Source organism: Pinus tabuliformis, chromosome 2_2 (assembly GCF_031772625.1).
Source record: "Pinus tabuliformis cultivar Carrire ecotype Pingquan chromosome 2_2, CPIR1, whole genome shotgun sequence".
Lineage (NCBI taxonomy): Eukaryota > Viridiplantae > Streptophyta > Pinopsida > Pinales > Pinaceae > Pinus > Pinus tabuliformis.
In genome coordinates this window covers 676798847-676826185 of record NC_142300.1, presented here as the reverse complement: position 1 = coordinate 676826185, position 27339 = coordinate 676798847, and the positions used below count along the sequence as shown (strand labels likewise).

Sequence of the window (27339 nt, the reverse complement as noted above, 5' to 3'; positions counted from 1 at the left end):
CGCTTCCAAGTTTGTTACGAACTATCGGGTTGACAAAAGTAAAGAAGGGAGTCCTAGGAGTTGCAACATCATTGCTGCAATACTGGAGCCCATCAAAGACATCACTCGCAAAAATGGTTAAAAAAGGAAAAATGACTACAGAAGCTACAATGTCTGAGGATCCAAACATGCTTCCACTCTTCTCCGATACCACATGAAATAAGGATGGCAGGACTACAACATGGGAGGCAATGTATAATTTACTAGAGGAAGAAAACCTAAAGGTCCTAGAAGCCAAAGCAACAACAAATGCTGAGGAAAGTTCCTATGCTTTCTATTTCGAAGCAGCGTGTTATTTCTTGCACAAGATAGTTGCAAGGCCAAAAATCTTACCATACACGAATATGGTAAGATGGAAAATTGATAATGTGGATATTTCATATAGAACATTTAGAAATTCTATGCATGAACTCATGGGGTCATTCAAACCAGACAATTTATGCCAATTGTACCATCTGCTAGAGCCATAGAAGATCTATGATAAAGCCTTTATTAAGCAATTTTCCAAAGAAAATGAAGATCCAATGGACATTATGCAAAATTGGAGGTTTGGCTCCAACAAGTTTGGGTGGGAGAAAACTAGTATGTACCCAATTGCACATTTGTCAACCCCACATAATTTTGTAACTGCAATGTTGTGTACGTTATTTGGAAAATTTGGTACCACCAAGTTTTCTATTGAATGGGTTCCATTGATTGATGCAATTGTTAATGTTATAATCATGAAATGAAGTAATAATTTTTCAGATAATTTGGCTATGGTCATTAGAGACTACAGGAGAAATAGAATTATCTCCACTCGGGTTATTCCTCCCTTTTACATGACTTCTTATGTCATGGATGCTATATGTTTTTGTTCACATTTTAAAAACATGGGCTTGAAATGGACTTTAAAGGATCCCACTCCCATCCACGTTTATCATAAAGTTTTGTGAGAATCATAGTTTAGCTCCCATTTTTATAAAATTTGTCATGGTGTTATATTTCCAATTTACCAGACCATTTTTGATAAGAAAACCCCTAGGCTATCAGAAGAAGCAAAGACAGACATCTTGTCAGTGGCAAGATGGTTTGGTGAGGAATTATTTACTTATATTAGATTTTTTGGGAGTATTACAGCGCCACATGTTCTTCCATATTATGTTCCTGATAAATTGTTGGCAAGAGAGATTGCTTATCAAATAGTGGGGGATGGTATAACCAAAACCCTTAAAGAACAAAAGAAATCCATCTTGCTGACCTTCCCATTACAATGTGGTACTTTCGCATTACATGATAACGGGCATGCGACAAAAGAGATATTGAACATCACATCTCTAAATCTGGCTACCATGCTAGGCAGACAGTATGACCCTAACAAGGTTACCAAGAATTTCTCTGCCTTGGTCAAAATCACACAATTTATTCATGAGGATGATGAGTTTGATGATCTCTTTGAGAAAGCTGAGACATATTCACAACTTTTGCATTTAGCATCAATAAAATCGGACCCAACTGACCTCAACCGCTTCCACATATATAGAAATAAAAGATTGGAAAAGGTCCCTTTAAACCTAATATAGATTCAAGAAATAAGAGAACTTACTCCTAGCGTAAGCCTGGAGGAAAGTTACAAGAACAATTCTGATGAGGAATCTCGAGAGAAGTCAGTTCAAGGTTCAGAAGACTCTAAACACCAATCAGAGAATAAGGAAGGAAGCCCCGAGGAAAACCCTAAACAGGACACAAAGAAAAATAATGAAGAAATGGCCGGAAATGCCTCAACTGAGGAGCATATGGAGGCTGGCTCCACACAGGTTCAAACAGAAAATATCATAGTCATTGATCTGGATCAAGAATGGGAGAAATTTAATAAAAATCTCTAAGCAGAGTCTAGTCTTAAAGGGACATTTGTATTTTAGAATCCACAACATACTCAACATGTTATAAACCCAAAAACAATAATACAAGGAGTTATAACTACCCAAGATATAGAAATCATCCTCGCACACCCAACTTCAGAAATTGTTTTAAAGGTTGAGGAAATACCCCACTAGACATATTCTACAGCCTAACACATAATGCTATAGTAAAGAGGCAAAGGAAGAAAAGGAAATTAGATGTATCAAAAACAACAACTCTTGGAAGTGAATTAATGGAGTTAATATGGAAAAATACCCCCATTGATCCATCAAAAAATATTACAAAGCTATCACAATTTGCAGGTGCCTATGCAACTACGACAATTGATAAGGAAGCTGAAGTTTGAATTTTTCTTAAAGAAAAAGAAGAAAGAGTCCAGTTGTTAGAACAAAAACTTGAACAAGAGAGACAAAGCACCACTAGGCAAGCACAAATACGAATGGCATGACTTCAAAATGATTTTGAGAAAATTATATTACAACATCAGACAAACATCATAGAGAAGGACTCATCGATTCATCAAATGCATCATGTAATAAATAAACTCAAAGTACACCCTCAAAAAAATAATTCATTAAAGCGACACTCAAACTAAACTCTCTGTTGTCACAACAACATTAAATAGTCTGCCAAAAAATCTCATTAATCAATCCCTATTGTGAAACAAGTGATAAATTAACCAATCAAGTGGTAGATCAAAGATTAGAATATGAAGAGATAAATAAGAGGATTTCAAAGTTTATTTCTTAGTAAGAATCTCAAGAAGGTAAAAAGGCCAATCTTCCAAAGATCAAGGAGTCCCACAAAGATATTTTATTCGCAAATTAGGACATACAGTTAAAGCAAGTAAAAAGGGCAGCAACAAGAGCAACTAGTACAACAAACAATATCATTGAGGTTGTCAATGAAAACCTCCACACTGCCAATATTATTAAATAATGCGGGCCAAAATCTCTCCCAGACATCAAACAGTTAGAAAAACAGTGGAAAGAGACTACCCAAACAAATGTAGAGGCAATCAAACAACTATCTAAGCTTGACTGGGAAACCTAGTGGTAGTTTCTAGTAAAACCACATAGTAATTGGATGACTCTGCGTTGTCTAACAAATTCCACACAAAATATTGTGCTACCTCTCTCTGTTGATATATTCATAGGACAATTAAGATCTAGATTTGGCCAGCCACCCTAGGTGAAACTAATGATAGACATCTGCAAACTTAAGGACAGAATGGCTAAATATGACCATTCAATTTGAAGAAGTTTGTCAGCATTTTTATTTCTATTTTAATTTTATTTTACTTATTCTAAGGAATGTTTTTTGAAACCTCCTTAGCTTTTAATTCAATAATCTATTTTTTATACATATATTGTATTATTTAAACCTCTCTCATGCATTTAGAGAGGGGTCCAAAATTTTATCAAAAACACTTTTTAAAGGCTTGCACTTTTGTACTTTTGTGAACGTTTTGATGAAATAATTGGAACAAGATCTTGACTTTCTTAGAGATTGAAGCATACTCTACTGAATTTTCACTTTTGTATTCTTAGAGTATATTTAGTTGAAAAGAAGGAAATCAATATGTTGGAATTTCTAAGTTTAACCCTTTCGAAATTCTTCCTTTACTATCTGGTTTATTTATTCCTGCTTTTTCAATTACTTATAACAAGTTATTTACCATGTAAATACTGAAACTAAACACAAGTACAGTATCAACATCTACGTATCATCAACTGAAAGTAAACAAGCACACAATTGACACCGTTATTTTTGGACTAATGTCCACAGAAAAACCCAATGCGGGAAAACTGGTGCAACTATTCATAGGGTTTTATTCTTATGTAGATTTTAGAATACAACCAGGGTGCCAGAAATGGCTCACCCAACAGAGAATTCCCTCGGCAGTAGTACCTCTCCTTGGAGACAGATATTCTAGCTGATACATCATCGGATGAACAATCCCACACCAACAATTACATCTTCAACTGCTTTGCATCACTCTGATAGGGACTGCGTTAGCTTCTAGAGCTTCTGCATCAGACCCTAGACCCTCTGTGTCTCACACGGTCACCTCTCCTCACTCTGCGCAACTCCTGGTTGCCTCTTCATAGCCTCCAGCTGCCTCTGCGTCAACCTCTCTGGTCTCTATGCTGTCTCTCTGGTAGAAACTCTGCCTCTCTGTTATGTATTCACTACCCCTCATTGTTGATCACTAATTCTATCACTCTTAGCAAACCTCGCTCTAGAGAACAGAATGACTAATCACTCTGGTGTGTTCTCCAACTGAACCTCAAGGCTCCTCTTATACTTTTATCGTTGGTCCATCAACGACCGAGATTAAATATTTAATCAACAACTAAGATTAGACATGGCTTAATCCATGGCTTTTGGACCCTTCTAACCCAATTTTATATTAATACCCATTAATATTTTATTTTTCCTAAGTTTAGACTTAGGAACTCCATTAAAAAATATTAATTATTTTAATATCTTCCAAACACGGTATAATCTGTCCAAACCATTCTTGGGTCTTGGAGATCTCATGTGCCTTACCACTTCCACCAATTTTCATGGCTAGAGAACATCTGATGCTACCCCAAATCAACAATTCCGATTAGCAAGGATTGTGCTCTAGTAATACTCCTCACTGAGTATCACCCTGATCATCTAGCATTAGTCCCTGTGCTAATGCTAGGCCTCCCCATCCTACATCCTTTGCAGTGTTGCATCCTATACTGTTTCCCATGGCCCTGCCACTTCCACTATTGCATCCGTACGGAAGCTCCTGCTGCATCCTGTACTGTTGCCCATGGCCCTACCACTGCCACTTATACATCTGTATGGCAGCTCTTGCTGTATCTGTGATGTTGCTGGTCCATCCTCCCAGCAATGCATCTGCATTTCCTCCCCTTCTCCTCATGCTACATCGTGCTACTGCACTACAACTCAGTTGCTGAGAAGTAAGTAACTGACCCACCCAACTTCTGACATCCCTATCAGGCTAGAGACACTCTCGATGATGAAGCTCTATCTATCGCTAAAAATTTCTCCCTCTACTGACCTTTGCATTGCTACAACTCCCTGCATCTCGCATCATTGCACACCTCTCTGTGCCATCCTGCACTAGTGAAACACTCCCGTTCCTCTCACATTGTTGTCGCCTGCTAGCCTTCCACTACTGCAGACTCCTGCACTGTAGCACTCTCTATCGCTCCATCTGCATCCGTCTCTACCTACATCCACCAGTCCTGCTACTCCTCTTCAGGGATCCCATAGCAAGGTACAATCCAAGAGATTGGGTACCTTAAGGATCCTACCCCTCATGGCCTATAGTCCACCTGACTACAGCTCGATGTATCCTCACATCTTGTCAAGTGGCACATGAGCACTCATGGCACAATCATCATCCTCCTCCACTTCTTTTTGCACCCTTGTTGGCCCTGCCTTGCTCTCGGAAGCCTCTCCCTTACTCTTCTTCCTCAGACTCTGGTTCACAAAATGACCTAGTTCCCCACAATGGAAGCACTTGACCTTGGAGAGGTCCTTCTTCCACTTCAACTGCTTTCTCGCAGATGCTAGAGTCGCATCCTATTCTTCCTCCTTCTTGATTCTGACCTCTTTACCTCTACTTCCCACCTTGGTCATCCGTCTGATCTCTTCTTGACGAAGAGCCGCCCACAGTTCTTCCCAATCTGAAAGGCTCGTCTTGCCTAGTATGCTCTGGATAAATACCTCCCAATCCTCTGAGATTGCATTCAATGTGGTCCTCACCATCAATTCCTCATTCGGCGTGGCCCGTATGGAAGTTAGTTGGTCACGGATCTCCTTCAATCGACCAAGGAAGACATCTATCTACTCTCCCTTCTGCATCTGTTATGACCACAGTTGATTCTCAAGTAACATCTTCCTCTGCATGGAAGTATGCTAGTACAATTTCTTTAGGCCCTCCCACATCTCATTTTTGTATTCTTCTCGACAATATGTGATACCACATGATCCTTGACCACATCAAGGATGATGCACTTTTCCCTGGCCATTGCCTCCTCGTACTTCTCATTTTCAGTTGGGTCAACTGGGATCACTATTATTTTCAAGGTGAAGTCCTTGATGCGATACCTGTCTAGAATGGACAAGATCCTGGCATTCCAAACCACAAAGTTGGACGCTCTGTCCACTAGTACAAAATGGCTAATTAATTACTAAAGAAATGACTAAAATTTGCATATAAACGACCAATTTTCAGTTAGTGACCAATAGTAGCTAATTTACAGTATCTTATAACGCGGCCAATTTTTAGTCATTTTTAGCTTTGTGACTAATTGGTTGTATCAATTTTATTGTCTAGTAGTATATTTAGTCATAAATTTGGTCATTAATTTAGTCATTGATTTAATCATTAATTTCCATAATTAAGGAGTAAATGTAAAACACAATATATTACTATATAATCACTGAAAACCAATTAATGACCAAAGAAATATGACCAAAATGTTGATCATGTTATAAGATACTGTAAATTAGCTACTAATAGTCATATATATGCAATTTTTAATCATTGTTTGAAACCAATCAATGACCAAAGAAATATGACTAAATTTCAGTCATGTTATAAGATACTGTAAATTAACTACTAATAGTCATATATATGCAAAATTTAGTTGTCATTTGTAATCACAAATTTATCATTTGCAGTAGTCATTTATCTTATTTTGGTAGTTTCAAATTCATTATATAAATGACTGATTTAGTAGTTTATATTCATTTCATTCACTTTCATTAATAATCATTATAAACAATTAATTTAGTGGTTGTGTATTCATTTTATTTGTGTTTTTTATTAATTAATATAAACTACTAATTTAGTAGTTTTATATTTATTTTATTTATATTCATTTTTAATCAACATACATGCATTGATATGATTTTGCGACTATATTAAAAAATACCTTACAATATTCATGCTCATCTAATATGAAAACACGCGAATCATGCAACTTCATAAGTTGATAAAAACACAAAAAATATCAAATACAATCGTAAATAAATATTTGAACCACAAATTTTATTATATGAAATGCCAAGTATTACAATATGAGTTTCCAACTATATATTGATTGGGCTACAATTTACACATGAAATATTGTTTAATCACTTCAAACATTCCCACTGTGTTGCCAATGCATTGCACATGCCTTTCCACCTTTCAAATAATTCAATAGTTTGCCTCTAGAAACTATGTAACTAATAGCATCCACCAATCGAGAGTCATGCTAAAGACTAGAAGCTCCATTCTTTGGATAGTCCAGGGTTGGAAGATGAATCCAAGGTCTTCGATCTACAACCAATAGATATTCATTTAAATACTAATAATGTGATATGATCTGTTTTTTTAATTAAAGTATCTATTAAAACTCTTATCACTATTTGCAATATAATGGGACTATAAAACTTCCTTTACAGCACATGGAAAAGTTTACAAAAACACTAAATACAATGGCCCCACTTAAACACTTCCTCTAATGATTCCCCACAACAAAATTAGAAAACATTGAGATCTGCAAATTCATGCTTGAGGTAGGACTTTATACACTTTATAACAACATTTTATAAAAATATTGATATTTTAGTGAAATGTTCAATTAAAGTATTAAAAAAAGATAAATAAGTTCCTCTTTAACATGCAGAAAATGAAAGAAAATAAAAAGAAATAAATGAGAGAACTTACCACCAAACATGTCAAACGTTGCACCATAAAAGTATTCTTGCCATGTGAAATAAAAAAGGTCGAATGTCCATTGCATGGTCACATTTTAAGCAAATATTAGACACAAATAACTAAACCAAAGATTTTGAAATGCACATACACAACTATATAAGCATGCATCTTACAACTTGTAGCTAGAAACTTAGTTTACTTTTACAAGCTATGGAGTACGATTTCCTTATGCACAACAAATGCATATTATCTTTCCTTGAGTGTTGACATAGTTGAATACATAAAAAAAATTATACTCCATTGTTATTTATGTGTTTAGATTATTTTACAGATCCTTCATAATTGTGTGTCTTAGAGATTGTCCATTCCATGTTTTTACAGGGTACAACATAGAATCAAGATTAACAAAATGATGTTTCAACCAAAAACAACAACGAAACCATACAATCTTCAAATGCTACATGAAAATTTGAAAGACGTATTTCATATATTATTAAATATTTCAAAAGTTACAATACATACATGACAGATGAGAGAGGGAGGTTAAATAAATTTAGTATATTCCACTCACTAAAGTGCTTATTAATAACTTAATGCACCATCATTAAGTTAACATGACTTAAATAAGCAAGTATTAGATGAAAAATTGTGTTAGGCATTTGTTGGGTTTTGTATGGTACTAACCAGAATATCTCGTAATTTGTTCACATTGTTTTGACATTATATTGGATTTCAACTTAACATTTCTGCAAATTTGGTTGAAATAATAAAATGTGAAGTAACCTTGTTAATAAATAATTATTTACTTGCATAACAGGTTGCAAATGGAGCACAATTTTGTTGTCTAAGCCTATGCAACTTTTCACCTCAAACTCATTCTGTGTACACCTAACATCTGGCTAACCAGAATATCTCGTAATTTGTTCACATTTTTTTGACATTATATTGGATTTTAGCTTTAACATTTATGTAAATTTGGTTGAAGTGATAAAATGTGAAGTAAGGTTGGAAATGGAGCACAATTTTGTGATCTATGCCCATGCAAATTTTCACCTCAAACCCATTCTATGTACACCTAACATCTGAAAATGCATGAGAATACCTTTTGTGGACACCTCCATTATGCCCATAGGAGTCCTAATAATGCATTACATAGAGCAATTCAGATTCTGTCCATTTGATTGCTTCCTGACAAAATTTTTGTTAGTATTGAGACATACAAATTCCTTTGTCCAAAGATATATTCTATATTTCATCAATTAAGAAATGTTCAAAGAAATAAGTATACTAGAAGGCTTAAAACTTGAATTTCTAAACATAAATAAATTGATTTCACTTTCGTTTTCGACATCTAGCATGAAACCTTAACCAAAGAAAGCCTCAAGTATGGATAGATTTCAGTTGTTCAGGCTAGCATTTGCATCATCATCAAATGTGGAGAACTAGGGCATTAGCCTGATGGTAGATACTAAAGGAAATTAAATTGAACATCAATATATGAAAAGTAGCAAATGTTGCATTCCCCTCAACTGCCATATCCTAAAGTCAAAATCTTTATGATTTCCTATCAAATACAGTTAGATATGATTTATGGAGCAGTAGATGCAAATCCAATGTGCAGTTCAATGTTATATTTCAATGTGTTTTTTTGTCACCAGATTCTCCCATTTCTCTCATCATGTCCTATGCATAAGCATTCTTTTGTTGATCCTTTTGGGCAAGCCTAAATTCTGCACCTCTGTAGCTTCAAGATCTCACACCATGTGAGTTATTCAAACCTGTAGAAGATTAGTGTGAGGAACAAGTAGTGTTGCAATGCCTACTCTGCAATTTTTCCTCAAAAAAGCATAGAAGTAATTAATAACCAATTTCTTGGTAAACCAAGAATACTTTCTAGCTCTAATATCTCCATGACCCAAGAGATATACAACTTCTAATTCTTTGGCTTTATGCATGGATGAAAGCTCATACTCAAGACTTTGATCATCCATAGGCACAACACTTGTGGGAAACCCTGATGAGGTACTAGCTTCTGGTAGTGACTCTAGAGGAGCAAAGAAATTCCTTCAACCCCTATAATTTCCCATTAGGGGTGTCTCTAGGGAATCGGGGCTGTAGCTTATTTCTCCTAGTAGTTTAGGATCCTTTGTTTCATTCTCTGATTTTGAAGTATACTGATCATCACTCTCCAATGAAAAATCTTTAGCCTCGCTAAAGAGAAACTTTTCAAGACTTTCAATAAGTAGTTGTTAGAAGGCTTGATGATTCTCTTTTCGGACATCTTTGTAAGCATGCCTTACAATACATCGAAACATGTGGTAGATTCTTGGACAAACTCATCTGAATAGAAAGCGGTCACCTTCTATCACAATAGGAACTGGAACATTCTTGATAATATAAATATTATGGTGGAATGAATAGCTGGGTGACTTGTTACAAAATTCCCAAATATTTTTGGAACTCCATGAAAGCGTTCATTATAGACCAACCAAATTTCAGAAACTCTTACTGTGCTAAGATTTGAACCAAGCTCTAGCATCAAATCCATTGAGATTTTCATCCTAACTTCACTTTGATACTTTAGGACACTTCCAAAGTTCAAGATGTACATTACAAAAAGGAGGGAAGAGGCTAAAACCAATGGGAGCCAACTACCATCACTCACTTTCATTAATACAGCTACAAAATAAGTTAGCTCAATGGTTAGAAAGAAAACTAGGAAACAAAGTGCCAAGAATAGGTTGGTTTTCCATTTCAGAAGCATGGCAGTAGTCACTAACACTGTGGTCACCATCATTACTCCCACCTCAAAAATTCCTGCAACATGTCTCTGTGTCAGCACATTTGTACTAAAGAGTGATGTTCATTTCAAGGTTCTACTAGCTGTTTTCCATGAAATTTACTTATTGGATGAGATATTACTTTGTAATGGTGTTATAAATTATGTATGCTTGTAAATGCTAACTATTGTTAGAACATAGTACTAATAAATCAAATTCATGTCTTTGTATAAGACTTACCATATGCATTTCCTATCTCATTTGTGCCCTTGAAGGTGGCATCTATAATGATGCAAAGAATCATCATGAACCAGTTTATGATTGGAATGTAGACTTGGCCCATAAACTGATTTGAGGTGTGTATGACTTTAAGCCTGGGGAAGAAACCAAAAGCCATTAACTGTTTGATACATTAAAATTTTGCTGAAATCATAACTTGACTTGTGACCAAAGCAGTAGTAGTGGCTAGCACAAGAATTGGCCAGAACGCACTAGCTGAATGATTTGGATATGAGAAAATATATATACTCATAAATCAAAAGCAATATGAGCTATACGGACGAGCACAACCATAATTAGTATTATGAATAACTACTAAGAATACAGGAACCTGTGATGCATTTCAAGTATAAGAATGTTTTTTCCATTTCAAAACATGCTTATAATCCATGAAAAACATGCTACAAAGTCTATGCATATTGTTAATACAAAAACTGATTGATCCTTGCTTGGAATTGAAGCGTAGAATTCTCGTTTTGCCATGATTGGATTTGTTATAAGAAATTCATCTTGTCCCATATATGTGAGTAACAGAGATGAGAACACCAAAAATGTGAAGGCTATCTATAGCCAACATTTATTCATAAGATTATACTAGCATTGAAACGCAAAAGAGCACAAACTATGGGGAAGACTGAAGGTGAAAAACCAAATCCATATAAAGTTGTACTACTGCAATTCCCTGAAATTGAAAGAAAAGTATGTCTGCTTGAAAGAAACATTTACAAGAAAGTATGTCTACTAAAAAAGAAACCCTTACAATAGCCTGAAGTTGTCATGCTCTACAATGAGCTTCTTTAAGCTCTAAGCTTACCTGGACAGATCTCACTGAGAAGTGACTCAAGTCAACAAACATTGCTTTAGCTCATGTGAATTAGAATACTAGTGCAAATTTTATTGGTGATTCCAAACTTAAGTTATTTAATACAGAGATAGAACATAGACAAGAATAGTAGGTTTCAGTTTCAATCACATGTTATGCACAACAAACAATCTCCAAGAGAAAACCATGCTCGATTTGGATTACTTGAAAAGAAGTAATAGATATAGACTGGATTGAATGCCTTGAAAACACTATTTTCATATGAAATAATGTTGTAGAGACCAACCAACCCAAGGGAAAGAAACCATATGAATAGAACTGGGCCATAAAAAAGTCCCACTTTGCTAGTGCAAAAACTTTGTATGCTGAACAAGATGAGAGAGGGAGGTTAAATAACTTCAGTATATTCCACTCACTAAAGTGCTTATTAATAACTTAATGAACCATCATTAAGTTGACATGACTTAAATAAGCAAGTATTAGATGACAAATTGTGTTAGGCATTGGTTGGGTTTTGTATGGTACTAACCAGAATATCTTGTAATTTGTTCACATTGTTTTGACATTATATTGGATTTCAGCTTAACATTTTTGCAAATTTAGTTGAATTAATAAAATGTTTAGCAACCCTGTTAATAAATAATTATTTACTTGCATAAAAGGTTGGAAATGGAGCACAATTTTGTTGTCTAAGCCCATGCAACTTTTCACCTCAAACCCATTCTGTGTACACCTAACATTTGGCTAAGCAGAATATCTCGTAATTTGTTCACATTGTTTTGACATTATATTGCATTTCATCTTAACATTTCTGCAAATTTGGTTGAAGTGATAAAATGTGAAGTAAGGTTCGAAATGGAGCACAATTTTGTTGTCTAAGCCCATGCAACTTTTCACCTCAAAACCATTATGTGTACACCTAATATCTAAAAATGCATGAGAATACCTTTTGCAGACACCTCCATTATGCCCACAAAAGTCCTAATAATGCATTACATAGAGAAATTTAGATTTTGTCCATTTGATTGCTTCCGGAAAAATTTTTGTTAGTATTGAAACATAAAAATTCCTTTATCCAAAGATATATTCTATATTTCATCAATTAAGAAATATTCAAAGAAATAAGTATACTAGAAAGCTTAAAACTTGAATTTCTAAACATGAATAAACTGATTTCACTTTTGCTTTCGACTTCTAACATGAAACCTTAACCAAAGAAAGCCTCAAGTATGGATAGATTTCAGTTGTTTAGGCTAGCAATTGCATCATCATCAGATGTGGAGAACTGGGGCATTAGCCTGATGGTAGATACTGAAGGAAATTAAATTGAACATCACTATATGACAAGTAGAAAATGTTGCATTCCACTCAACTTCCATATCCTAAAGTCAAAATCTTTATGGTTTCCTATCAAATACAGTTAGATATGGTTTATGGAGCAACAGATGCAAATCCAATGTGCAGTTCAATTTTATATTTCAATGTGTTTTCTGTCACCAAATTCTCCCATTTCTCTCATCACATCCTATGCAAAAGCATTTTTTTGTTGATCCTTTTGGGCAAGCATAAAGTTTTCAACATTGTAGCTTCAAGATCTCACACCATGTGAGTTATGCGAACCTGTAGAAGATTAGTGTGAGGAACACATAGTGTTGCAATTCCTGCTCTACAATTTTTCCTCAAAAAAGCATAGAAGTATTTAATAACCAATTTCTTGATAAACCAAGAATCCTTTCTAGCTCTAATATCTGCATGACCCAAGGGATATACATCTCCTAATTCTTTGGCTTTATGCATGGATGAAAGCTCATACTCAAGACTTTGATCATCCATAGGCACAACACTTGTGGGCAACCCTGATGAGGTACTAGCTTCTGGTAGTGACTCTGGAGGAGCAAAGAAATTCCTTGAACCCCTATAATTTCCCATTAGGGGTGCTTCCAGGGAATCAAGCTTGTAGCTTATTTCTCCTAGTAGTTTAGGATCCTTTGTTTCATTCTCTGATTCTGAAGTATACTGATCATCACTCTCCAATGAGAAATCTGCAGCCTCCCTATGGAGAAAATTTTCAAGACTTTCAATAAGTAGTTGTTAGAAGGCTTGATGATTCTCCTTTCGGACATCTTTGTAACCATACCTTGCAATACAATGAAACATGTGGTAGGTTCTTGGACAGACTCATCTCAATAGAAAGTGCTCACCTTGTGTCACAACAAGAACGGGAACATACTTGATACATACAAATATTATGGTGGAATGAATAGCTGGGAGACTCGTTACAAAATTCCCAAATATTGTTGAAAGTCTGTGAACGAGTTCATTATAGACCAACCCAATTCTAGAAACTCTTACTATGCCAAGATTTGAACCGAGCTCTAGCATCAAATCCATTGAGATTTTCATCCTGACTTCACTTTGATACTTTAGGACACTTCCATAGTTCTATATGTACATTACAAAAAGGAGGGAGGAGGAAAAAACCAATGGGAGCCAACTACCATCACTCACTTTCATCAATACAGCTAGAAAATGAGTTAGTTCAATGGTTAGAAAGAAAATCAGGAAACAAAGTGCCAAGAATAGGTTGGTTTGCCATATCATAAGCATGACAATAGTCACTAACACTATGGTCACCATCATTACTCCCACCTTAGAAGTTCCTGCAACATGTCTATATGTCAGCACATTTGTAGTAAAGAGTGATATTCATTTCAAGGTTCTACTAGCTGTTTTCCATGAAATTTACTTATTGGATGAGATATTACTCTGTAATGGTGTTATAAATTGTGTATGCTAGTAAATGCTGACTATTGTTAGAACTAAATACTAATAAATCAAATTCATGTCTTTGTATAAGACTTACCATATGCATTTCCTATCTCATTTGTGCCCTTAAAGGTGGTAGCTACAATGATGCAAAGAATCATCAGGAACCAGTTTATGATTGGAATGTAGGCCTGGCCCATAAACTGCTTTGAGCTGTGTATGAATTTAAGCCTGGGGAGGCAACCAAGAGCCATTGACGGTTTGATACATGAAAATGTTGCTGAAATAATAGCTTGACTTGTGATCAAAGCAACAGTAGTGGCTAGCACAAGAATTGGCTAGAATGCACCAGCTGAATGATTTGGATATGAGAAAAATATATCTACTCAATAGTCAAAAGGCAATATGAACTATATAGGCGAGCACAACCACAATTCGTATTATGAATAACTACTAAGAATACAGGAACCTGTGATGCATTTCAAGTATAAGAATGATTTTCCATTTCAAAACATGATTATAATCCATGAAAAACATGCTACAAAGTCTATGCATGTTATTAATACAGAAACTGATTGAACCTTTCCTAGAATTGAAGCGTAGAATTCTCGTTCTGCATGCTTGGATTTGTTATAAGAAATGCAGATTGGCCCATATATGAGAGTAACAAACATGGGAACACCAAAAATGTGAAGGCTATATATAGCCAACATTTATTCATAAGATTATACTAGCATTGAAAGGAAAAAATCACAAACTATGGGGAAGACTCAAGGTGAAAAACCAAATCCATATAAAGTTGTACTACTGCAGTTCCCTGAACCTGAAAGAAAAGTATGCCTACTTGAAAGAAACCTTTACAGAAAAGTATGGTTGCTCAAAAAGAAACCCTTACAGTAGCCTGAAGTTGTCATGCTCTACAATGAGCTTCTTTAAGCTCTAAGCTTACCTAGACAAATCTCACTGAGAAGTAACCCAAGTTAGCAAACATTGTTTCAGTTCCTATGAATCAGAATAATAGTGCAATTTTATTGGCGATTCCAGACTTTAGTTATTCAATGTAGAGATAGAACAAAGACAAGAATAGTAGGTTTCAGTTTCAATCACATGTGATGCACAACAAATAGTCTCAAAGAGAAAACCATGCTTGATTTGGATTACTCGAAAAGAATTAATAGATGTAGACTAGATTGAACACCTTGAAAACACTATTTTCATATGAAATAATGTTGTATAGACCAACCAGCCCAAGGGAAATAAACCATATGAATAGAACTAGGCCATAAACAAGTCCCATTTTTCTAGTGCCAAACCTCTGTATGCTGAACAAGATGAGAGAGGGAAGTTAAATAACTTCAGTATATTCCACTCGCTAAAGTGATTATTAGTAACTTAATGTGCCGTCATTCAGTTAACATGACTTAAATAAGAAAGTATTAGATGACAAATTGTGTTAGGCATTTGTTGGGTTTTGTATGGTACTAACCAGAATATCTCGTAATTTGTTCACATTGTTTTGACATTATATTGGATTTCAGCTTAACATTTTTGCAAATTTGGTTGAAGTAATAAAATGTGAAGTAACCCTGTTAATAAATAATTATTTACTTGCATAAAAGGTTGGAAATGGAGCACAATTTTGTTGTCTAAGCCCATGCAACTTTTCACCTAAAACCCATTCTGTGTACACCTAACATCTGGCTAACCAGAATATCTTGTAATTTGTTCACATTGTTTTGACATTATATTGGATTTCAGCATAACATTTCTGCAAATTTGGTTTAAGTGATAAAATGTGAAGTAAGGTTGGAAATGGAGCACAATTTTGCTATCTAAGCCCATGCAACTTTTCACCTCAAACCTATTCTGTGTACACCTAACATCTAAAAATGCATGGGAATACCTTTTGCGGACACCTCCATTATGCCCATAGAAGTCCTAATAATGCATTACATAGATCAATTTAGATTCTGTCAATTTGATTGCTTCTAGACAAAAATTTTGTTAGTATTGAGACATAAAAAATCCTTTGTCCAAAGATATATTCTATATTTCATCAATTAATAAATATTCAAAGAAATAAGTATACTAGAAAGCTTAAAACCTGAATTTCTAAACATGAATAAACTTATTTCACTTTTGCTTTTGACTTCTGACATGAAACCTTAACCAAAGAAAGCCTCAAGTATGGATAGATTTCAGTTGTTCAGGCTAGGAATTGCATCATCATCATATGTATAGAACTGGGGCATTAGCCTGATGGTAGATACTGAAGACAATTAAATTGAACAACACTATATGACAAGTAGAAAATGTTGCATTCCACTCAACTTCCATATCCTAAAGTCAAAATCTTTATGATTTCCTATCAAATACAGTTAGAAATGGTTTATGGAGCAACAGATGCAAATCCAATGTGTAGTTCAATTTTATATCTCAATGTGTTTTCTGTCACCAAATTCTCCCATTTCTCTGATCACGTCCTATGTAGAAGCATTTTTTTGTTGATCCTTTTGGGCAAGCATAAAGTTTGCAACTCTGTAGCTTCAAGATCTCACACCATGTGAGTTATGTGAACTTGCATAAGATTAGTGTGAGGAACACGTAGTGTTGCAATTCATGCTCTACAATTTTCCCTCGAAAATGCATAGAAGTAATTAATAACCAATTTCTTGATAAACCAAGAACCCTTTCTAGCTCTAATATCTGCATGACCCAAGGGATATACATCTCCTAATTCTTTGGCTTTATGCATGGATGAAAGCTCATACTCAAGACTTTGATCATCCATAGGCACAACACTTGTGGGCAACCTTGATAAGGTACTAGCTTTAAGACTTTGATCATCCGTAGGCACAACACTTGTGGGCAACCTTGATGAGGTACTAGCTTCTGGTAGTGACTCTGGAGGAGCAAAGAAATTCCTTAAACTCCTATAATTTCCCATTAGGAGTGCTTCCATGGAATCGAGCCTGTAGCTTATTTCTCCTAGTAGTTGAGGATCCTTTGTTTCATTCTCTGTTTCTGAAGTATATTGATCATCACTCTCCAATGAGAAATCTTCAGCCTCCCTACAAAGAAACTTTTCAATACTTTCAATAAGTATTTGTTAGAAGGCTCGATGATTTTCCTTTCAGACATCTTTGTAACCATACCTTGCAATACATCGAAACATGTGGTAGTTTCTTGGACATACTCGTCTAAATAGAAAGCGCTCACCTTGTGTCACAACATGAACTAGAACACACTTGATACATACAAATATTATGGTGGAATGAATAACTATGAGACTTGTTACAAAATTCCCAAATATTGTTGGAACTCCATGAATGAGTTCATTATAGACCAACCCAATTCGAGGAACTCTTACTGTGCCAAGATTTGAACTGAGCTCTAGCATCAAATCCGTTGAGATTTTCATCCTAACTTCACTTTGATACTTTAGGACACTTCCATAGTTCTAGATGTACATTACAAAAAGGAGGCAAGATGCTAAAACGAATGGGAGCCAACTACTGTTTTGAAGAATTTGGTATCTACAAATAAATACTAATTCCCTAGATAAGTAGCCATATCTAGAACAATAGTTTAAAGCACTTTAACCTTTTCCTATAAGCAATAGATAAGAGAAAGGAGATGAGAAGACCTACTTGTAGTTCCACTTTCCTCTTGTCTCCTTTGTATCGATCCCATCACTCCTTCCTGTACTTAACACTCTTGAACACAAACAAAAGACAAAGAACCTATCAAAGAAAAAGATCTATTGAATACAAGTAAATGGAATTAGATACATTTCACACATATAATCATCATATAGCAATACAAACATATGGGAAAAAGCTTTGAATACTTTATTGAATAGAAGAAGGAATTACAACCATCGTGCCTAATTCAAAGTCATTCCTCTAGCTTGGATCCCATCCACATCACATGAAAATCATGACGAACTTGTAGCATAAAAATACTTGTCTCAAAGCTAATTCTCATAGCAATGTTATCTCATTACAATTTAACATAGTCCAGCCCCTGATCACTTAGATGAGTGTTCAATTTATAGGAGGACGAAGGAGGTTATGTCATAAATGGGGGTATTGAATGGCCTTCCATACTTAGAATTAGTTCCATGGAGGAAGTGATGAGAGGATAGGATGCATATTAACTCATTCCTCATCCATTCTCGAGCTCATAGGAGTTGATAAGTGAGGGAAACTTCTAGATGACTCCAAAAGATAAGAATATTCCCCAAACCCTATGTGAATTTCACTCAATCTCACCCAGCACGGGTGAATGAAGGCCTAAGTTCTCTGCAAACCACCCTGGCATGGACTCTACTTTGCAGTGCACCCTTACATGGGCCTACCTACGTTGGTCCTTCTAGAGGTCATTTTAGGATGTCTTTAAGTCATGAAACTCTCTGGGAAGGAGGCATTCAAAAGGGTGACTTTTTTAGGGCATGTAGCAACTAATATTAGGGTTTAATGAGCCCTAAACCATTGATTTGGATGATGGGAGTGATGTGACCAATGGATATGTAACAACTGCACCCTAAAGCATGAAGTCGAAAAATGCAAATGTCGAATAAAATGCTTTACGATATGATGAGGATGTTTCGAAGTGGAAGGTGACCTCCATCAATTACAATACATATATCATGATATTTTGATTTTTACATGAATTACTGAGGGATGGCATACCCATGATCAGCTTATAAACTTTCATTACATGTACATAGACAATCATCTACAGATATAGACCCATGATTAGAAAGACCATCAATTTAAATCCATTGTATATATGATTTAGTACTCTTGAAATCGCAGCCTGGATGGATGAAACGAGATCTGGGGTCTTCTATCTCATTCAATCATTCACTCAAGTATGAATCTAACCATGTGAATATGTGATCTGAAGTTGAACATGGGAAGACACCATATGAATACCAACCAATGATGTAAGTTGTTAACAGATGCAAGAGAAATCACCGATGATGATAATGATCCTCATGGTACTGCAGTACATTCTGCATGGTGTGAATGGATGATTTTATGTCAAACACCATACAAAGTCTTTCAATCAAAGGTCATTGATGTTAACCTATCACCGGAACCGAGAAACTTGCCATTAATGTATGCAAGCCTCAAGGTACTAGAAGGGTGTTTCTAAGCCAAATTCTTGGATAATGTGTTGATTTCCACAAGAAGCGTCTCATCGCAGGAGTGCCTTGATGTATCCCACATCAACGACATGAAATGAGTGTAATGATTTTGGAGATGGAATTTAACTAACGACACAAGGTTCAGGAATGGCGGTCATGAAAATGAAGGTTTATGGTATTGCAAAGGATGAATTTTGACTGGACGACTTCTCTTGAACATGCCAGCGACACTAAAATGAATTGGTAGCATTGACTGAAAAAAAAGTGATGGATCGTATGATAGACCAACGGTATGATAACCATCAAGTTGATAACCCAACCTAAATAGTCACAATGATGGAGTGAAAGCGTCATGTTCAAGAACGATGTACTACCATAAAGTGGTTTTCCCCTTTTTCCCATTTTCCCCAGTCATTGTTGACTAGTACCTCTTTATTTTTTATCAAGATTGAGGAGGATAACATATGCTTGTTGTATAATTCCATCCTTCGGTTGAATCCATTGGTATGTGATGCTTTAACGAATCTAGCGAAGGTAATAGAGTCGGCCGCCTTGTACACTGTGATACACCGAACACAGCATTCGGGGAGATTGTCTGCCCGTACTTCTTGGTTCACTGGGAGGTATTGTGTAGTTCATAGTTTCTTGGTAAACCTTTTTCCTAGATTATCCCTCTTTTGTTTTGTTATGTTACTTTGATTAGAATAAATTTAATTGACCACGGATAAAATCCTCCACGCTTTCTCCTTAGTTGATCTTAGGTTGAAACATATGACAAAAAATACATAGTCCACCAATCAAGGAATTCCTTTTGATGGGAATCCTAGTACTTTTCCTCCTTTTGGAAATATTGGTGCTCCTTATATGGATACATTGTCCCTTCCGAGACTTAGCATTGGCTTGCTACCATGGCTGTTTTCAACCTCCTTGGTTCAAAATGTCGTAATTTCTCCGTAATCGAGTACACCTCCAATTGGACAAAATCAACCTCCAGTTGATCCTAAAGTTGACCCTTTGCCTTCTTCCTTGGTTGTTTCTTCCTCCCCTTCTTCCTCTTCACCTGGTGAAAGTATCGATACTAGTAACCAAGTGGCTAATAAGAAGAAGAAAGGGAAGAAGAAGAAGAAGAAGCAAATTCTGCAAAGGGGCAACCAAGCAACCATTGTTTTGAATGCAACATCTGATGAGAAACTGTCCATCAAGCCTCACAAAGTTCGATATCCATGCAAACTTTGTACGGGAGACCATCTTCTTCGAAATTGTTCTGGTATTCCTCAGATCTTAGAAGAATGGTCTTCCCATTCACATCATCCTATGCCATCAACTTCTGGAGATCATGCTGGTGACCCACATTAAACTAGTGGTAGTAAAGTTCATGGAAATAAGGGTGAAGTTAAGTTTCCCTATAGGTTATGTGAAGGGAATCACCCCATTCACCTTTGTCCCTTTCTCGATGAAGCCCAAAAAGTGTTAGATGATCTGGATGATGGGAGTGATGTGCCCAAATGGATATGTAACAACTACCATCACTCACTTTCATCAATACAGCTACAAAATAAGTTAGTTCAATGGTTAGAAAGAAAACCAAGAAAAAAAGTGCCAAAAATAGTTTGGTTTGCTCTATCAAAAGCATGGAAATAGTCACTAACACTGTGTTCACCGTCATTACTCCCGCCTTAGAAATTCCTACAACATGTCTCTATGTCAGCACATTTGTACTAAAGAGTGATATTCATTTCAAGGTTATAATAGTTGTTTTCCATGAAATTTACTTATTTTATTTACCTACCTGCACCATTGCACTTACCTGACTGCACCATGCAATGGATTCTTGCACCATTTACCTGCTTGCACTCCAAAGTATTCCTAGATTGCATTCACATTCTCTATGCCTATACTTGAACCCTCCATTCATGGGGATTGAATTGTATTATTTGTTGACTTGTATAAGGATTTTGTTCCTTGGCTTGCTATGGCACATATGGGTTATTACTTCAGTCAGACATAGATGTTAATAGTTTGGGTGCCAATGGTGAAATGGTTGAAGCGCATCATGGTCACGACTAAGGAATCCAATAAGTATTATCATTTCAATGACAACTGCGTTCTTCTTTCTCATGTCGATGCCGATACAACAATAAGCTCAACATAAACTCTGTCATCACAACACCCTGCCATATTGCCAGTCAATTCTGCTACCACAAAGAACCTGTCGAGCCTTTGATGTTGGCCCAGGCATTTGCACGATAGCAATAATGGGCCCTGCCTATAAATCAACAATGTGAACAACGTTATTATTCATGGCTTGCAAATCAGTAATTGTGTGCCCAATGCAGTAGGCAATGTTCGGGCATCGGAGGGTAATGACTATGTGTAATTGATAGAACCACAATACGGAGATGGTATATGAGTAACGACTTCCACAAATATATGGATCGACCACAACTCCCTCTCCAAGTGCCAAGATGGTCTTCTTGATGTCACGCTAGGTTCCACAACAGTTACTATTTCCAACAATCACTTCTTTAACCATGACAAGGATTCAATGCTCATTATGGTTATGATAAGTCCAAGTCAATATGAATCTGATCGAAGGAGATATGCACCGAATCTCTGATGCCAACCTGTAAGTAGCTCACGCGAGGAGGAAATCGATTAAGCCAAATCGAACCTCAACAACCACTCCAGGAAAAGAGGAACGATTCACTAGAATCGTTCCCTCTTTCAATATTTAGTTGCAAAACTAATTCTTATTCCGAAAAACTATTAAAACTAATAATGTTCTATATTTTAATTGGTTGAATTAAAAGACCCAATTTGTAATTCGATGTCTATATAAGAAATCGATTGGAACAAACATAAATTAGTCAATTAATTATAAAGACAGGAATTAGGAAATCGATCGAGCAAGAGGCAATGCGCATGAAGGGAGCACACAGAAGGGAAGAGGAGCTATCCCAATGTAGCATCACGCGTTTATCACCAGTGGATCACTCCTCTCATCTTGCTAGAGTTGAATGTTGTTTGCTTGATGTAAAAGATTTTCATGTTCTCACGAATTAATTGAAGCAATTTTCATCTATGTTCTATCTATTTATTTTGTTGCATCTAATGATTTTGACTGCTAGGTGAACCAGGTTAATCGAGGGTGTGAGCTAGTTGGGTTGGCCACCAGACTAGCTTTCCACCGCTATTCATTTCTTAAGTTAATTAGCATTTAGATTATTATTTACTGTGTGAGTTTATTTAATTACTTTCAGTCTCTTTCCTCCTCCAAACTGATGTGATTTAATTTGTTGTAATGTTTTCCTTTTGACTGCAACATTGATTTGATTTTCTGCCTTAGAAATTGTTCTCACATTCAAAATCTTTCTTTATGTCGAATAAGGATTGCGTCCCTTCAGAACATTTGAATTTACAAGATCAGCTTATGTTATAACACTCTACCTCTAAAAGTTTTAATATGCAATTCAAATCCTTTGCTTTGGTCTAAGATTTGATGGGTTTTTTGCTCTGGAATGTAATTGGTTTCACCTGATGGATTTGAATGATTATGGAGTGGTGAGATCATAGCCATCAAATGTATTTAAATTTAATCAACTATGTTGCAAAACCCAAGTATCACTCAGGAAGCAAAAATCACATATAATTTATGTTATCTAAAGTTGTGATTCTTGTATACCGCAGAGCCGACATTCATGAAAAGAAAGTTGCATTATGTTGCAAACGATCATGTTTATTTCCTTTAAACTTGCATTATGTTGCAAATCGATTTCTTGGTCACTATGCCCCACTCATCTCAACTCCATTTTCTTACGTACACATCTTCATTCATGGAATCTACGCAACATTTCAAGAGAAAGGCCTTTCAATTGAACAAATTTTGGGCCCTCCTCAAGCGAATGAGGGAAATATTTCACGGGGAATGCAATATTTCAAAGAAATTTGGGCCCCTCTGACCCACTCAACTAAATTCTATACAAAGAAACCTCTTTGCTCCACTAAATTCGATTTCTTGGCCACTATACCCCACTCAACTCAACCCCACTTTCTAACATACACATCATCATTAATGGAATCTATGCAACATTTCACAAGAAAGGCTTTTCAATTGAAAAAATTTGGGCCCTCTTCGAGTTGATGTGTGGAATGCTTTTTGATGGAAGAAATTTGTGGAATATTTCACAGTAAATGCTTTTACATGGAAGAAATTTTAGGCTCTCTGCGCCACTTCAAGTCAAGTCAATCTGTTAATGTGTGTAGTTTCTTCGCTCTATAGGTTTTTCTTTTCAACTCAAATACTTACCTCCTCTATAAATCTATGACACCCATTTGCTCTCTCCAACTCAGTTTCACAGACGATTGTAGTTTGGCATCACTTCTCTCTAACTCTGTTTGACCGATCTCCAACTAAGTTTTCCAGATTTGAACTTGGGTTTCTTTTGTTTTCAATAATTCCATATTTCTCCCATTAACTAATTAAGCTGCTCCAAGATATGTAATAATTATGGCTATATATGGTTGTTTGATGATATTTGTTTCACGATGCATATACAATTTTCTTGGAGGCACAAAGATATGTCTATTTATGCATGTTCGATGGCAACATTAGTTATATATATATATATATATATATATATATATATATATATATATATATGGATATAGATATAGATATAGATATAGATATAGATATAGCACATGTGATTTCTCCAATAAATGTATTATTGTTAGAAAAAGATTCTTCGGCGAAAATCACATGGAATCTAATTTGTCGACGCGTTTCGAACCAACTAGTGTCGTTCATTGTCAGGACAAGTTGAAGAAACAGATCTAGCTCATCATGCTAAATAGTCTGAGCGGAGCCTCCAACAACTATCTTACCTAACGGCTAGTTTGACTCTAGGACAGGGGTCAAAATTATTATAATAGTTTAATTAGTATAAATAAATAAATTATTATTATGGTTCAAGACCTAATTATTAAAAATTATAAGTTAATTAATAATTTAAAAGGAAAAGTAGTTAAATAAATGAATAAGTTTAATGCCTAAATAAAATATATAAAGTAATATATAAAATAATATTATTTAAAAGTATTATTAAAAATTGTATGTTAATTAATAAATAAAAGATAATTAAGTTTTTATTTTTAATTTTTTTTTATTTATTTATTAGTTTTTATTCGCGTGATATTTATTTATTGATTTATTTTTAAGTCCCTTATGTGATCTTTTCACTATTTTTTCCTGCTTTCTTTCACTGATAGCAATTTTAAGGTCCTTTGTGACTATTTTTCCATTTTAATTCCTATTATTTTTATATATTGGCACCCATTTCAATTATTTTTGTATTTTGTATAAGCACCCATTCCATTATTTTTATTTATTTTATATTCTAAGGTCCTTCATATAACTAATTTTTCCTTTCAAATTCTTTTCAGCTTATATTTTTAACTAATTTCCGAACTAACATAACATCCTTTGATTTTCTTTATTATATTCTGATCTTATAAGGTCCTTTTTACAACTTAATTACCTTTTATTTATTAATTAACATACAATTTTTAATAATACTTTTAAATAATATTATTTTATATATTAGTTTATATATTTTATTTAGGCATTAAACTTATTCATTTATTTAACTACTTTTCCTTTTAAATTATTAATTAACTTATAATTTTTAATAATTAACTTTGTTTTTCTTTATTATATTATGATCTTATAAGGTCCTTTATACAACCTAATTACCTTTTATTTATTTATTAACATACAATTTTAATAATACTTTTAAATAAAATTATTTTTATATATTACTTTATATATTTTTTAGGCATTTAACTTATTCATTTATTATAAGGTCATTTATTTAACTAATTTTCCTTTTAAATTATTAATTAACTTATAATTTTTAATAATTAGGTCTTGAACCATAATAATAATTTATTTATTTTTATACTAATTAAACTATTATAATAATTTTGATCCCTGTCCTAGAGTCAAACTAGCCGTTGGGGAAGATAGTTGTTGGAGGCTCCGCTCAGACTATTTAGCATGATGAGCTAGATCTGTTTCTTCAACTTATCCTGACGATGAACCACACTAGTTGGTTCGAAACGCGTCGACAAATGAGATTCCATGTGATTTTCACCGAAGAATCTTTTTCTAACTTGATATGGATCACAAAAGCCTGAACTCTATTAATGTATTATTGTGTTTGAATTTCATATTCAATGACTTATTTTTATTAAACAAGGAGGATCTCACTTACTAGGAAACTTAAATATAATAATAATGAAACTTAAACATAATAATTTAGAAATTTAATTCTATTTAATTTTCTCTTTAGAACCTTCACTCTTTAAATCTAAACAAAATTTAATTAGAAAATATATTATAATTAATTACCCAAATAGTTCAATTGCCTAACCATTTTATGGAGGCATAAAAAGGGAGGGGGCTATGAAGGACGAGACAAAATATTGCAATGAGAGGTATGCACTAGGTTTAGTTGGTCATTCATTCTTTCTAATTTCAGTATTCTTTGAGTTATAAGAAGCAAAACCAACAGGTGGCAGTGGATCATTTTCAAAGGGAAGATATTGTATAATGAGTAACTCCACTTATCCTTTGGACACATTATTTTAAGTAACTTGATTTTCTATCATTTTACTTGTTGTTTGAAGGTCTAGTTTTTATTTATCTAGTGCTAATAACCATTAATTTTTCAGAAAAATAGGTTGTCTACATATATATCAAAGCATCTGAAGGTGTTTTAAAGGTTGTCACATCCAATTTATTTTTCTTTCCTAGACTTCTGCATATGATTTTTTACGTTGCAATTGTTTAGAATATGATTTGGTCAATGGTTCTTCACAAGAATATATATATATATATATATATATATATATATATATATATATATATATATATATATATATATCTATATCTATATATATCTATATATATCTATATCTATATCTATATCTATATCTATATCTATATCTATATATATATATATATATCTATATATATATATATATATATATATATATATATATATATATATATATATATATATATTATATTGTACTCACACAAATTTTATTAATAAAAATCATCCTCTTTTCTCTATACTTTCTGTGTATACTTCTCGCAAAATTTCATATTTTTTATTGGTAGTTTATTTTCTTTAATCTACAAATTAATGAAATTGAGGCTCTACAACTTTTTGAGGCAAAAAAAGGTCATAAAACTCCGATAAGTTTGCTACTTCCCATGTTTTATTTGTTTTATTTATGTTCATAGAGCTTTAATTTTCTTATTTATATTCCAAAACTTTTTATAAAATTTCAAGCATTATTCTCTAAATGTGTCCCTTAATTTCTTTTTTCTGCTTAGCTTTCTCATAAATAATCTCCCAAAATCATAGAAAAATTATAAACTCTCACTTAGTCAGTGACAACAAAGAGCATAAAATATTGGGTAGACTTGACCCGTTATTTGACTCACCCTAGTGATATTTGAGGGGTTGGTTAAGAGAAGCATAAAACTTCACTTTGATCAACACCTACCTTCCTCTCTTCCTCCTTGTGTTGTCATGTTTGGTGGATACTCATAGGATTACATACTCATTGTTAGGAAAGAATGGAACATATTCTTGGAAAATAGGCTTCCTTTCTTATGGTGACTCAAATGCAGTATAGTGGAATCTCAAAAGGCCAACTTATCAAATACCTCATAAGAGGCTTATGACAATCGATATACAAGGCTTGATCAAGACGATAGGGAGAGAGAACAATATAGGAATATGAATGGGAATTGGATGTGCATACATTCATGACACTATCTATTTCTCTTTATCTATCACTCTTATAT

General features: G+C 34.5%; 1 protein-coding gene and 2 pseudogenes across 1 annotated transcript in view; all 3 read right to left on the bottom strand.

Annotated features, from left to right (window-relative positions):
* The window catches only part of LOC149194462 (uncharacterized), a 122843-nt gene that overhangs the window by 34519 nt on the left and 60985 nt on the right, over positions 1 to 27339 (bottom strand). The window lies entirely within an intron of this gene.
* Positions 9724 to 11918, bottom strand: LOC149194465 (putative potassium transporter 12; annotated as a pseudogene).
* On the bottom strand, positions 13136 to 15641 carry LOC149194464 (potassium transporter 7-like; annotated as a pseudogene).